We start from the raw sequence: 16,439 nt of genomic DNA, 5'->3' as shown, positions 1-16,439 counted from the left end.
AATCAAAAAGAGAAACATTTCTGATGAAAATAAAAATCTAATGCTACATGGACATATTCATTTGCGTTGACTGTTGACAGGGTTGGTTCACTTGTGTGTTTAATATGTGGGGAGACAATTGAAATGTGGAAATACATTTCCAGGACAAACACACAACATTCCCGAAACGATCCTACTGAGCTGGAGATGACAGAAAAAGAGCAGTTTCGGCACTGCTGTGGAAAGTTGATCAGAGCAAAAATACTTGCTGAGTTGTATTCTATCTAGTGTTTGATTTCATAAATGCTAGAGCATAAATCGAGAAATTGCCAAGCAGCTTAGTGAAAAAAGGGTCCGCTGTTGGAGCAATCATTAGAAAATGGAAAAAGCTAAACATGACGGTCAATCTCAATCAGAGTGGACCCCCATGCAAGATATCACCTAGTGGGGTCTCAATGATTCTAAGAAAGGCGAGGAATCAGCCCAGAACTACATGGCAGGACTTGGTCAATGACCTGAAAAGAGCTGGGACCACTGTTTCCATGGTCACTGTTGGTAATACACTAAGACGTTATGGTTTGAAATCATGCATGGCACAGAACATTCCCCTGCTTAAACCAGCACATGTTAAGGCCCGTCTTAAGTTTGTGAATTACTTAGCATTTCATGGAAGCTGCTTTTATACCGAACCAATGCACCCACCTGTTTCCAATTAGCCTGCACACCAGTGGGATGTTACAAATACGTGTTTGATGAGCATTCTTCAACTTTATCAGTATTTATTGCCACCTTTCCCATTTTCTTTGTCACGTGTTGCTGGCATCAAATTCTAAAGTTAATGATTATTTGCAAAAAAAAATGTTTATCAGTTGGAACATCAAATATGTTGTTTTTGTAGCACATTCAACTGAATATAGGTTGAAAAGTATTTGCAAATCATAGTATTCCATTTATATTTACATCTAACACAATTTCCCAACTCATATGGAAACGGGGTTTGTACATATATATCTATATCTATCTATCTATCTATCTATCTATCTATCTATCTATCTATCTATCTATCTATCTATCTATCTATCTATCTATCTATCTATATCTATATCTATATCTATATATATATATATTTATATATATGTATATATGTATATACATATGTGTATATATATATACATATATATATATATATGTATTTATATACATATATATATACATATGTGTATATATATATATATATATATATATATATATATATATATATATATATATATATATATATATATATATATATACACACAACGATTCTGTATTCATTCAATACATAGGATTTCAGCAGGATCTACCCCAGTCTGCTGACATGCTAGCAGAGTAGTTGATTTAAAAAAAAAAAAAAAAAACGTTTATGATTGTAAAGGACAATGTTTTATCAACTGATTGCAATAATGTAAATTTGTTTTAACTATTAAACAAACCAAAAATATGACTTATTTTATATTTGTTAAAACATTGGACACAGTGTGTTGTCAAGCTTATGAGATGCAATGCAAGTGTAAGCCACTGTGACACTATTGTTCTTTTTTATTATTTTTTATAAATGTCTAATGATAATATCAGTGAGGGATTTTTAATCACTGCTATGCTGAAATTATAAATAATATTGATACTGTTGTTGATAATATTAATTTTTTTGTCACTACTTTTGCTTTTTTCTGTGTCGTGTTTGTGTCTTCTCTCAATTGCTCTGTTTATTGCAGTTCTGAGTGTTGCTGGGTCAGGTTTGGTTTTGGAATTGAATTGCATTGTTATTGTATTGCTGTGTAGTGGTTTGTTGGATTGATAAAACATTTTTAAAATAAAATAAAATAAAAATAAATAAAGAGATTTAAAAAAAAACGACAATCGATTCTGAATCGCACGACGTAAACGATTCGATTTGTATTCGAATCGATTTCCCCCCACACCCCTAATATATATATATATATATATATATATATATATATATATACACACACACACATATATATATATATATATATACACACACACACATATATATATATATATATATATATACATACATATATATATACACACACATATATATATATATATGTGTGTGTATATATATATAAGTGCATATATATATATATATAAATATGTATATAAATATATATGTATATATATGTACAAACCCCGTTTCCATTAGAGTTGGGAAATTGTGTTAGATGTAAATATAAATGGAATACTATGATTTGCAAATAATTTTCAACCCATATTCAGTTGAATGTACTACAAAGACAACATATTTGATGTTCCAATTAATAAACTTTTTTTTTTGCAAATAATGATTAACTTAAAAATTTGATGCCAGCAACATGTGACAAAGAAGTTGGGAAAGGTGGCAATAAATACTGATAAAGTTGAGGAATGGTCATCAAGCACTTATTTGGAAGATCCCACAGGTGTGCAGGCTAATTGGGAACAGCTTCCGTGAAATGCTAAGTAATTCACAAACAAGGATGGGGCAAGGGTCACCACATTGTAAGCAAATTGTCGAACAGTTTTAGAACAACATTTCTCAATGAGCTTTTGCAAGGAATTTAGGCATTTTACCATCTACGGTCCGTAAAATCATCAAAAGGTTCAGAGAATCTGGAGAAATCACTGCACGTAAGCGATGATATATCACGGACCCCTGATCCCTCAGGCGGTACTGCCTCAAAAACTGACATCAGTGTGTAAAGGATATCACCACACAAGCTTTTGGAACACTTCATAAAACCACTGTCAGTAACTACAGTTGGTTGCTACATCTGTAAGTGCAAGTTAAAACTCTACTATATAAAGTAAAACCCATTTATCAACAACACCAAGGAACGCCACTGGCTTCGCTGGGCCCGAGGTCACCTAAAATGGACTGATGCAAAGTGGAAAAGTGCTCTGCGGTCTGACGAGTCCACATTTCAAATTATATTTGGAAACTGTGGACGTGGTGTCCTCCAGAACAAAGACGGAAAATAACCATCTGATATTTATAGGCGCAAAGTTCAAAAGCCAGCATCTGTGATGGTATGGGGGTGTATTAGTGCCCAAGGCATGGGAAACTTACACATCTGTGAAGGCACCATTAATGCTGAATGGTCCATACAGGTTTTGGAGCAATATATGTCGTTATCCAAGCAACGTTATCATGGACGCCCCTGCTTATTTCAGCAAAACAATGCCAAGCCACGTGTTACAACAGCGTGGCTTCGTAGTAAAAGAGTGCTGGTACTAGACTGGCCCACCTGCAGTCCAGACCTGTCTCCCATCAAAAATGTTTGGCGCATTATGAAGCGTAAAATACGACAGCGGAGACCCTGGACTGTTGAACGACTAAAGCTCTACATAAAACAAGAATGAGAAATAATTCCACTTTCAAAGCTTCAACAATTAGTTTCCTCAGTTCCCAAACGTTTATTGAGTGTTGTTAAAAGAAAAGGTGATGTAACACAGTGGTGAACATGCCCTTTCCCAAATACTTTGGCACGTGTTGCAGCCATAAAATTGTAAGTTAATTTTTATTTGCAAAAAATAATAAAGTTTATGAGTTTGAACATCAAATATCTTGTCTTTGTAGTGCATTCAACTGAATATGGGTTGAAAAGGATTTGCAAATCATTGTATTCTGTTTATATTTACGTCTAACACAATTTCCCAACTCATATGGAAACCGTGTTTGTATATACATATCATACTTGCCAATCCTCCCAAATTTTCCTGGGGACTCCAGAATTTCAGTGCCTCTCCCGAAAATCTCCTGGGACAACCATTCTCCGGAATTTTTCCCGATTTCCAGCCGGACCTGAGTGAGGAGAGTGTGTCGTCACGTCCACCTTTCCTCCGTATGTACAGCGTGCCGGCCCAGTCATGTAATAACATTTACGGCTTTTGGAGTGTGCACAACTGCACACACAACAATAAGGAGACAATTATATATGTCTCCGCAGTCCATAGGTTTATCTATAACCCATAAAGTAGGCAGGCACGGAGTTATTGCGTTTATTCCAGCCGGCACGTGAAAACACTGACACACAACATCTGGATTACCATCATGCATTGCTTCAAAACTACGGCAAGTAGTAATGTTAAAAAAACATAACAGAGATGAAGCAGAAGAACGAAGAAGAAACATGGCGACAACGAGTAAGAAGAAATACAATTGCAAGTCATCAGAAAGGGTGTTTAGCATGGTTAGAAAGATAGTGATAGTGACTACCATGAATTGATTTATGTGGACCCCAACTCAAACAAGTTGAAACACTTATTCGGGTGTTACCATTTAGTGGTCAATTGTACGGAATATGTACTGTACTGTGCAATCTACTAATAATAGTTTCAATCAATCAAAACAGAGAATATAACGAGGATGGACAATAACAAAAAAATATATATACTTTTTATATATATATATATACATATATATATATATATATATATATATATATATATATATGTATATATATATATATATATATATATATATATATGTATATATATATACATATATATATATATCCATCCATCCATCCATTTTCTACTGCTTATTCCCTTTCAGGGTCGCGGGGGGCGCTGGGGCCTATCTCAGCTACAATCGGGCGGAAGGTGGTGTACACCCTGGACAAGTCATATATATATATATTTATATATATATATATATATATATATATATGTGTGTGTGTACTACCGTTCAAAAGTTTGGGGTGACCCAAACAATTTTGTTTTCCATGAAAAGTCACACTCATTCACCACCATACGTTGTGAAATGAATAGAAAATAGAGTCAAAACATTGACAAGGTTAGAAATAATGATTTGAATTTGAAATAAGAATTTTTTTTTTTGCTTTCGTCAAAGAATCCTTCATTTGCAGCAATTACAGTATTGCAGACCTTTGGCATTCTAGCTGTTAATTTGTTGAGGTAATCTGGAGAAATTGCACCCCACGCTTCTAGAAGCAGCTCCCACAAGTTGGATTGGTTGGATGGGCACTTCTTGCGTACAATACGGTCATGCTGCTCCCATTGGCCACTCCATTACCGATAGAAAACCAGCTGCCTGCTTCTTATCTAATTAGTTCTCGCACAATTTGGAGGTGTCTTTTGGGTCATTGTCCTGTTGTAGGATGAAATTGGCTCCAATCAAGCGCTGTCCACTGGGTATGGCATGGCGTTGCAAAATGGAGTGATAGCCTTCCCTATTCAGAATCCCTTTTACCCTGTACAAATCTCCCACCTTACCAGCACCAAAGCAACCCCATACCATCACATTACCTCCACCATGCTTAACAGATGGCGTCAGGCATTCTTCCAGCATCTTTTCAGTTGTTCTGCGTCTCACAAACGTTCTTCTTTGTGATCCAAACAACTTAAACTTGAATTCATCCGTCCACAACACTTTTTTCCAATGTTTCTCTTTCCAATGTCTATGTTCTTTTGCCCGTCTTTATCTTTTTCTTTTATTGGCCAGTCTCAGATATGGCTTTTTCTTTGCCACTCTGCCCTGAAGCCCAGAATCCTGCAGCCGCCTCTTCACTGTAGATGTTGACACTGGTGTTTTGCGGGTACTATTTAATGAAGATGCCAGTTGGGAACCTGTGAGGCGTCTGTTTCTCAAACTAGAGACTCTAATGTACTTATCTTCTTGCTCAGTTGTGCAACGTGGCCTCCCACTTCTTTTTCTACTCTGGTTAGAGCCCGTTTGTGCTGTCCTCTAAGGGGAGTAGTACACACCGTTGTAAGAAAACTTAAATTTTTAGCTAATTCTCGCATGGAATAGCCTTCATTCCTAAGAACAAGAATAGAATGTCGAGTTTCAGATGAAAGTTCTATTTTTATGGCCATTTTGAGCGTTTAATTGACCCCACAAATGTGATGCTCCCGAAACTAAATCTGCTCAAAGGAAGGTCAGTTTTGTAGCATCTGTAACAAGCTAAACTGTTTTCATATGTGTGAACATGATTGCACAAGGGTTTTATAATCATCAATTAGCCTTCTGAGCCAATGAGCAAACACATTGTACCATTACAACACTGGAGTGATGGTTGCTGGAAATGGGCCTCTATGCACCTATGTAGATATTGCACCAAAAACCAGACATTTGCAGCTAGAATACTAATTTACCACATTAGCAATGTATAGAGCGTATTTCTTTAAAGTTAAGACTAGTTTAAAGTTGTCTTCATTGAAAAGTACAGTGCTCTCCTTCAAAAATAAGGACATTTCAATGTGACCCCAAACTTTTGACCAGGCGGTAAAAGTAAGCATGTGCTAATAAATTTGGGAAGCGGGTTCGACCCGGCAATAATTCAAGGCAGGCGCATATAACATGCCCAGCGGCTATTCAAGGAAATATGGTGTGTGTATATATATATATATATATATCCATCCATCCATCCATTTTCTACCGCTTATTCCCTTTCGGGGTCGCGGGGGGTGCTGGCGCCTATCTCAGCTACAATCGGGCGGAAGGCAGGGTACACCCTGGACAAGTCGCCACCTCATCGCAGGGCCAACACAGATAGACAGACAACATTCACATATATATATATATATATATATATATATATATATATATATATATATATATATATATATATATATATATATATATATATAAAACCAATCATGAATTGATCAACATGGTCCCGACCTAAACAAGTTGAAATATTTATTCGGTTGTTACCATTTAGTGGTCAGTTGTACGGAATATGTACTGTACTGTGCAATCTACTAATAAAAGGTTAATTTAATCAATTTATCAATCAATGTGATTGAGTGTTCTCATGCACTTTCTCCATACAAAAGTTTGGTTATTACAGCTTTCTGCCACCTGAGGGTGCAGCAGGACAAAACATTTGATCAAGTATTTTGGGCTCCTTGAGTTAGGAAAAAAACAACACAGCTCACAATAACTGCATAATATCACAAACAGAGGTATAATTATTTTATTTTCAACTAATTTTCAGTTTTCGGCTAAACAGGTGAAGAGGGATTGCAACAATGGAACAAACCCAGCAGAAAAAACTGAAGAGTTTAGGTAAGAATTATAATTATTTATCTAAAATAGTTATATGTACTGCAACTTTTCTCCCACTAATGGTTTATATGCATATAAGTTTGTTAGTTACTTATGTAATGGATTTCCTTACAAATGAAAGTTGATGACCCTTTAGGGGTTATGCTAAACCCATTTTAACCTCATTTGTTTCATAAAACAACTTTAATCGAACACAAACACCATCTTGACAATTGTAGGATACCCTATGTGCTACATTGCAGTAGTTATCACTGTATAAGTTCAGGTATTATTGTTTAATTAGAACAGACAAGTAAGTTCTAAACATATGAGAATATTGTCACTAAAGCTGAGAATTAACAATCAATCAGTTAATTATTGGACACAAAACACAGGTTATTTTAATTTCCATCCATCCATCCATCCATCCATTTCCTTCCACTTATCCGAGGTTCGGTCACGGGGGCAGCAGCCTAAGCAGAGAAGCCCAGACTTCCCTCTCCCCAGCCACTTTGTCCAGCTCCTCTCTTGGGATTCCAAGGCGTTCCCAGGCCAGCCAGGAGAAAGTCTTCCCAACCTGTCCTGGGTCTTCCACTTGGCCTCCTGCCGGTCGGACGTGCCCCAAAAACCTCCCTAGGGAGGTGTTCGGGTGGCATCCTGAGCAGATGCCCGAACCTCCTCATCTGGCTCCTCTCAATATGGAGGAGCAGCAGCTTTACTCTGAGCTCCTCCCAGATGACAGAGCTTCTCACCCTATCTCTAAAGGAGAGACCTCCCACCCGGCGGAGGAAACTATTTTCGGCTACTTGTACCCATGATCTTGTCCTTTCGGTCATAACCTACAGCTCATGACCAGAGGTGAGGATGGGAATGTAGATCAGCTTGACGGCATCCCTCCCTGCTGGATTACCGCCACAACAGGCACCAACCACAGCCACAGCTCCAATCAGCCGCCTCGACAATAGAGGCACGGAACTTGGTCCACTCAGACTCAATATCCAGTGCCCCCCTCGTGACATGTTCAAAGTTCTTCCAAAGGTGGGAATTGAAACTGTCTCTGACAGGAGACTCTGCTCGACGTTCCCGGCAGACCCTCACAATGCGTTTGGGCCTGCCAGGTCTATCCGGCATCCTACCCCACCATCAGAGCCAGCTCACCACCAGGTGGTGATCGGTAGAAAGCTCTGCCCCTCTCTTCACCTGAGTGTCCAAAACATGAGGCCGCAAATCCACGAACACAACTACAAAGTCAATCATGAAACTGCGGCCGAGGGTGTCCTGGTGCCAAGTGCACTTATTATCACCCTTATGTTTGAACATTGTGTTTGTTATGGACAATCCGTGGTGAGCACTGAAGTCCAATAACAACGCACCACTCGGGTTCAGATCCGGGTGGCCGTTTTTCCCAATCACGCCTCTCCAGGTTTCACTGTCATTGCCAACATGAGCGTTGAAGTCCCCCAGCAGAACAAGGGAATCACCCGTGGTAGCACTTTCCAGTACTCCTACGAGGGATTCCAAAAAGAGTGGGTACTCTGAGCTGCTGTTTGGTGCGTAAACACAAACAACAGTCAGGACCCGTCCCCCCACCCGAAGGTGGAGGGATGCTAACCTCTCTTCTACTGGGTTAAAGTCCAATGTGCAGGCTATGAACCGGGGGGGGGCAACTGGACTTGCCACCCCAGCCTGTCGCCTCTCATTGCCTGCAACGCCAGAGTGGAAAAGAGTCCAGCCATGGTTCTAGAGCCCCTGCTGTGCGTCGAAGTGAGTCTGACTATATCTAGCCGGAACTTCTCCACCTCGCGCACCAGCTCAGGCTCCTTCCCTCCCAGGGAGGTGACGTTTATGTAGCCTTGGACTGCCAAGAGCCCTGCCTTTGGCTGCTGCCCAGCTCACACTGCACCTGACCTTTATGGCCCCTCCCATTAGTGGTGAGCCCATTGGAGGGGGAACCCTCTCTGCCTCCTCAGGCTGAGCCCAGCCTGGCCCCATGGGGACAGGCCCGGCCACCAAGCGCTCGCCATCGTGCCCCATCTCCGGGCCTGTCTGCAGAGGGGAGCCCCCGTGACCCGCGTCCGGGCGAAAGAAATCTAGGTCCTCGAGTTGTACTTTTCATAAAGGTTTTCATAAAAGAGCTGCTCATTATCTGATCCCTCACCCAGGACCTGTTTGTCTTGGGTGACCCTACCAGGGGGCACAGAAGCCCCCAGACAGCATTGCTCCTAGGATCATTGGGACACGCAAACTCCTCTACCACAATAAGGCGGCAGCTCAGAAAGGAGGTATTTTATTCTATTTTATTTTTTAAATACATATTTTTATTATACTAATTTTCAAAACATTTTTATTTATACTGAGCTGGCAGTGTAAACCATACAAATACAGTGCATTATTACCTTCGCAAGGTGGTACAGTATATTGTATTGTTTGTCTGTTAGTTCATTAGCACAGTTATTTAGTTCATTTGTTAAAAACAATAATTGTTTGTATTTGTTAGATACTTTTTATATGAAAACATCTTAAAGTGCTACAATAAGAAAACTAAGTTAGCCACAAAAAGTTATGAGCAGATTTTGATGAAACTTTCAATGACCGAAACGGGATAAGGAACAAGTGATTACATTTTGGGGGTGATCTGGACAATTTCCACTATGTTACGAGGCTGATTTTTTTTTGTCCTGCCTTGCCTCCACCCACAGAGACAAAGAGAGTGGATTTCTGACTAAGGTTAACACTCATTTATACTGTTTAAATTTATGTTTTAATATTCTTTATACCTCATGTCTTAATAATGCCAGATGTCTGCACACCAATTGAGTAATCCAAGGAGGTTCATTTGGTCTTCAAAAAAGTATGCAATTAGTTTTTCTTATAGCCATACCTGTGTGTTTACCTATTTACCTGGTGGTTTCGGCTACAACCGTTGCCTTCCTCATAGGTTGTCACCTGTTGTAGCCGAAACCGTCAGGTAAGAAAGTAAACACACAGGTCTGGCTAAAAGAATAACAAATTGCATAATTCTCATGGGACTCAGTGAGCATCCATTTTGCTTTTCCTTTGGATCCTGGGATCCTGAGGCCCATCAATGGGCCTCAGGATCTTGTCACGGTATATCCGTGCATTCAAAATGCAATCAATAAAATGCACTTGTGTTCATTGTCCAAAACATACGCCTGTCCACATCATACCCCCCTACCCCCCAACTTTGACATCAGCAAACCGCTCTCCCACACGATGCCACACACACTGTCTGCCATGTGCCCTGAACAGTGAAAACCGGGATTAATCCTTGAAGAGAACATCTCTCCAACGTGCCAGACGCTATCCAATGTGAGCATTTGCCCACTGAAGTCGGTTACAACCACAAACTGGTCGAGACCCCACTGATGACGACAAGCATGCAGCTGAGCTTTCCTGAGATGGTTTCTCACAGTTTGTGTAGACATTATTTGGCAATGCAAACCAATTGTTGCAGTAGCTGTTCAGGTGACTGGTTTTAGACGATCATGTAGTTGCACCTGCTGGATGTATAGGTCCTGGGCTGGTGTGGTTACACGTAGTCTGCGGTTGTGAGGCTGGTTAGATATACTGCCAAATTCTCTGAAACACTTTTGGAGAGGGCTTATGTTATGTGGCATTGTGCTGTGTGATACAACTGCATTTCAGAGTGGCCTTTTAGCGTGGACAGCCTAAGACACACCTGTGCAATAATCATGCTGTTGGATCACGCTGCAAGCAAAACTAACCAAACCCTAACAACAGAGCTTCAAAGAGGCTGTCATGGAAGGAAACAAGATGGGAGTTGAATCTTCACATACTCTTAATATTCAATTATAATAGTTATTAATTATACATACATTTTTAATATATGTGCAAACACACACACACACACACACACACACACACATACACACACACGTGTACATATCTGTATTAGCTTAGGATGGAAGCTAGCAAAAACAAAAAGGGGCCTAGCGTGGAAGCTAGCGGGTAGCGAGCAGGAAAACAGAAGTCGTACATGTAATATGAAAACAAACTGGAAGCAGGGAACAAAAAAGAGTAAGCTACAAACATCTTAAAAATATAGCTTACCGCTACGCTGCAAAGACACGAGACGGTACGACACGACAGGAGCGACAATACATGACAGAAGCGACATGCAATACGTGACATCGACAAGACACTAATCCAGCACTGATTGGAGGAACAAAGCAAGTACATATAAGAGCGGGCTGATTGACAGAAGGTGTGGCCAGGTGCCAATCAGCCAAAGCTGAGGGGAAACATCGCCCAGGGAGAAACACAGGAAACAGACAAAATAAGAGCGCTGACAGGAACTAAAAACAGGAAATACTAAACACACTTAGAGGAAAAACTAAAACACAAACAAACTGTCAGGGGAAAGCCTGACAGTATATATATATATATATATATATATATATATATATATATATATATATATATATATATATATATAGTGTGTGTATCATATACAGTATTTTGCATTTTATTGTTAAACAAGCTATTCTTTTTTTTATTTAAAGGTACAGTATACTATCAAGCCTGTCCCATTTGACACAGAGCTAAGCTACAAACGGTTATGGCTAATAGCAGGCATGCATATTCTAGTGTTCCTTTTCATATATGCATAGCCATTCAGCTGGAAGCCACCAATGACCCTAAGTTGACACCACACTGCACAGTTGACTCCTAAGCTCATGTGATATTGTGTCAGTCTGTTAATGTACATAACCGTATGATATTTCTGTCCTGTCATTTTTGTCACCCTTTCTAAAATTGTATTTTTGCACGGAAATTCGTCTGCCACTTAACCAGCTCATTTAAAAAAAGCAAAGAGAATGAGCTCCAGTCTTGATGTCATCGTCTGGTGAAGTCAACCTTTGCACTGGCAAAGGCGAAACGATCGTAAAGTTAATGTAGCCTTAGAGGGTATCATCATATCATTTACATTGCATTCAGATTGAGGGTGTAACGTGAATGATGAGCAACAAAGCGGCATAATGCGCTATATTTCAGGGCCACTGAGCAGCTTGTCTAACTGACAGAGAGAGCGAGAGAGGGGGCTAGAGAGTGGGTGGAAGCGATGGGGGTGGGTGGCTTGCACATGTTGCCTGTCGAACAACAAAAAGGGCTTTTCTTTGAATGATTTAGAGCGAAGATGAAATATTGATGGAGGTGAAAGATTCATGTATGGCACATCTATGAACTCATAGCATGTACGGCAGCAGTGTATTGGCTCGCTTCCGGTGTCCGTCAGTCTTCCAGTGTCAGTCGGTCTTCCAGCATCTTAAGTTCCTCTTTGAAGACTTTTATTGTTTGAAATTATGTCGAGCAGGGGTTCTTAACATTTTTGACCTCGGGGCCCGACTTTTCCACCAGACAGCATTCAATTATTAACACTGAATTAGTCATATTACTTCATCTTCAATAATTATATCTTACCTATTATTGTATTTTTTCAGACCTTGGGCACACCGGATTATAAGGCTCCCTGCCGATGAACGGGTCTATCCAGGTCTATTTTCATACTAAAGGCGCAGTGGATTATAAGGCGCATAAAAAGGGTCATATCATTGTTATTTTTGGTAACACTTAAGAATGGGGAACATATTATAAGTAACAAAGACTTAATCTAGAGTTATTTGGACACTAAGGGAATATATAAGGGTTAGAGTTAGGGTTAGGGTTACTAATAAGCAATAATTCTGAGGTTATTGAGGGAAGACTCTTAGTTAAGGGAAGGTGACCCCAGGATGGAGAGACGGGAGACAAGGTGGATTTACAAAAAATGAAAAATGTAATCAGTCAAAAGGGATAACTAAAGGTGATGGGGCAGAAGTGCACACCATACACCATGGACAAAATAGGTTCCTCAGTGGTCAGCAGGAGAAAAAGCCAGGGCGCACTGAGCAGGGTAAAAGTCCAAGAAAATAATCCCCTTTACCTCAGGGAGGCTAGGAAACGAACACAAAAGAGGTTAGGGAATTCAGGACTAAGGAGCGACAACGTACCAGGTCTGGTGAGGTGAAGCAGGCGCATGCACAAGCGAGGTTCAGGAGACAATAACCAGCAAGGCCAAGCTGTCAGTGACGAGCCTAAATACTGGCGGGCTAATTGCGAGCAGGTGTGCCACAAGGTCCGCCACTCGCCGATGACGGATGACTGAATACACAGGTGCAGACATAAAGGAGAAGGCAGGATAAAGATAAAACACAACAAATGGCTTACTGGTTGTATAATAAGGCCATGCGGAATAAGGCATCAATAAATACTTAATAATGACTAATTAAGAGCCAATATATTACTAATTTGCATGTTGATAAGCAACTAATTAATGGTGAATATGTTCCCCAAGTGTTACTTTATTTTTTTCTCCTTATAAAACACTTCCTTGTGGTCTATATAACATGGAATGGTGGTTCTTTGGTCGAAATGTTCCAAAGATTGTTTCACAGACTGTCTTTATGCCGCTTTCTGACCGTCTCTTTATGATGCGCCGTTTTGTGGGCGATCTTATTTACATGGCCGATTGGCAGGGGCCAGCAACACACCGCTTCCGCCATCCTAGTCACTGCCGTTGTCCTTGGGCAAGACACCTAACCACATGCTCCCAGTACCACCCAAACTGGTTTAAATGTAGCTTAAAGGGGTGCTGCACTTTTTGGGGAATGCTACCTATCGTTGAGAATCATTACAATAGACAAGAACACACATCTTTTTTTTTTCTTTAGGATTTTAAAGGTAATAAATGCTTGAAAGATGCGGCTAAATGGAGTCACCTTTATAACTTTGAAAGCCCTCCAACGTTTTATAAACACACTGCAAATGTATTTATATTTATATATATATATATATATATATATCAAACACAGTCATATGTACAATATTTACCGTATTTTAATCATTTTCAGGACTGATTTATTACGCATATTGATTTCTGTTTTCATAGCGACGCACGTCTGAAGTCTGGCAACATATATCTCAATTTCCTTTATTTAACCAGGTAAAGACTCATTGAGATTAAAATCTATTTTTAAAGAGCGACCTGGAAAAAAAGGGTGGCATGCACAAACAAAGTTGCAATAATAATTACAAGACAATACAACAGAACAAAAGCAGTCATACCATAAAAGGTCAAAAATTATTTAAAACGATTAAGTAATAATTCAATTTAAAAGCAAGTACATTCCCCAAGAGAACTGGTTTCTCGATCTTTTATAATGGACCTAAACTCTCCAAAAGTGATCAATTCTGGTAGCCTCATGTGTTCCTACTTCTGGATTTAAACACAAGTGTGTTTTGTAATCATGGCAGACTTGGTAATGGACAACGAAGAGGACTGTTTTGGGACAAATGAGGATCCAAAATCCTTCTACTTTTGAAGCAAAATGTACAGCTGCTTATAGAAGCAAGCACAAAGGAAGAATGAGACGTTGGAGCAGACGGAAGCCGGGAGAGTGAGATGACAGTGATTTTGACGCCATAAATATGGAACTTGGAGCCAAGCTTTTTCGACATAAATAGATTGCTGACCCAAAATCCTCAGGAAACAGCCCCAGCCAACTGGACCAGACAAACTGTCCATCGAGTGAGTCACTTTAATATCGATCATGAACACGCAGCTCGTCATGCGTGTTTTTAAAAATACAGAACATACGCTGTCTGGCTAGCTCAGTTGTGTACAAACAAAGCATGAAATGTGGGCTAATACTCTACAGATAATGTAATATGATTGTTAATGTTTTCAGTCAGTAAAGATTGGTGTTGTATCACAGTGTTGTGCATTACAATTTCAAACATGTTTCATGTTGTTGTGGAAGCTGGCTTATCTCTTGCCATAGTTGGCTTTTACAGCTAAAATCGAAGCATGTCAATGTGGTAGCGCGATAGAAAAATAGTTCCTCAGTGTTCACTCTTACAATAAACATGCCGCTACAGTTTGGTTGTTATACAGGGTACGGAATGTAAATGAAGTATTTTTGACAGTTTTTGAATGCATTTTTAAAGTGATTTAGAGTTAGAATATGTTTGGGAACTGAGGAAACTAATTGTTGAAGCTTTGAAAGTGGAATTCTTTCCCATTCTTGTTTTGTGTAGAGCTTTAGTCGTTTAACAGTCCGGGGTCTCCGCTGTCGTATTTTATGTTTCATAATCCGCCAAACGTTTTTGATGGGAGACAGGTCTGGACTGCAGGCGGGCCAGGAAAATACCTGCACTCTTTTTTTTACGAAGCCACGCTGTTGTAACACTTGTCTTGCTGAAATAAGCAGGGGCGTCCATGATAAAGTTGCTTGGATGACAACATATGTTGCTCCAAAACCTGTATGGACCATTCACCATTAATGATGCCTTCACAGATGTGTAAGTTACCCATGCCTTGGGCATTAATACACCCCCATACCATCACAGATGCTGGCTTTTGAACTTTGCGCCTATAACAATCCGAATGGTTATTTTCTTCTTTGTTCTGGAGGACACAACGTCCTCTGTTTCCAAATATACTTTGAAATGTGGACTCGTCAGACCACAGAACACCTTTTTACTTAGCATCAGTCCATCTTAGGGGAGCTCGGGCCCAGCCAAGCCGGCGGCGTTCCCTGGTGTTGTTGATAAATGGTTTTGGCTTTGCATAGTAGAGTTTTAACTTGCACTTACAGATGTAGCGACCAACTTTAGTTACTGACAGTGGTTTTATGAAGTGTTCCTGAGCCCTTGTGGTGATATCCTTTACACACTGATGTCGGTTTTTGATGCAGTTCCACCTGAGGGATCAAAAGTCCGTAATATCATCACCCACGTGCAGGGATTTTTCCAGATTCTCTGAACTTTTTGATGATTTTACGGACAGTTGATGGTAAAATCCATAAATTCCTTGCAATAGCTCGTTGAGAAATGTTGTTCTAAAACTGTTCGACAATTTGCTTACAAAGTGGTGACCCTCACCCCATCCTTGTTTGTGAATTACTTAGCATTTCATGGAAGCTGTTTTTATACCTAATCATGGCACCCACCTGTTCCCAATTAGCCTGCACACCTGTGGGATGTTTCAAATAAGTGTTTGATGATAATTCCTCAAATTTATTAGTATTTATTGCCACCTCTCCGAACTTCTTTGTCATGTGTTGCTGGCATCAAATTCTAAAGTTAATGATTATTTGCAAAAAAAAAAAAGTTTATTAATTGGAACATCAAATATGTTGTCCTTGTAGCATATTCAACTGAATATGGGTTGAAAAGGATTTGCAAATCATTGTATTCCGTTTATATTTACATCTAACACAATTTCCCAACTCATATGGAAACGGGGTTTGTGCGTTTTGACTTGGCTGTCCAAGACCCACTGGTGATAGATAATTATTTTGAAGCTACCAGGATTGTTTTGAAC

This window comes from Nerophis ophidion, linkage group LG03 (genome assembly GCF_033978795.1).
Source record: "Nerophis ophidion isolate RoL-2023_Sa linkage group LG03, RoL_Noph_v1.0, whole genome shotgun sequence".
Classification (NCBI taxonomy): domain Eukaryota; kingdom Metazoa; phylum Chordata; class Actinopteri; order Syngnathiformes; family Syngnathidae; genus Nerophis; species Nerophis ophidion.
Note: the sequence above shows the minus strand (reverse complement) of the source record.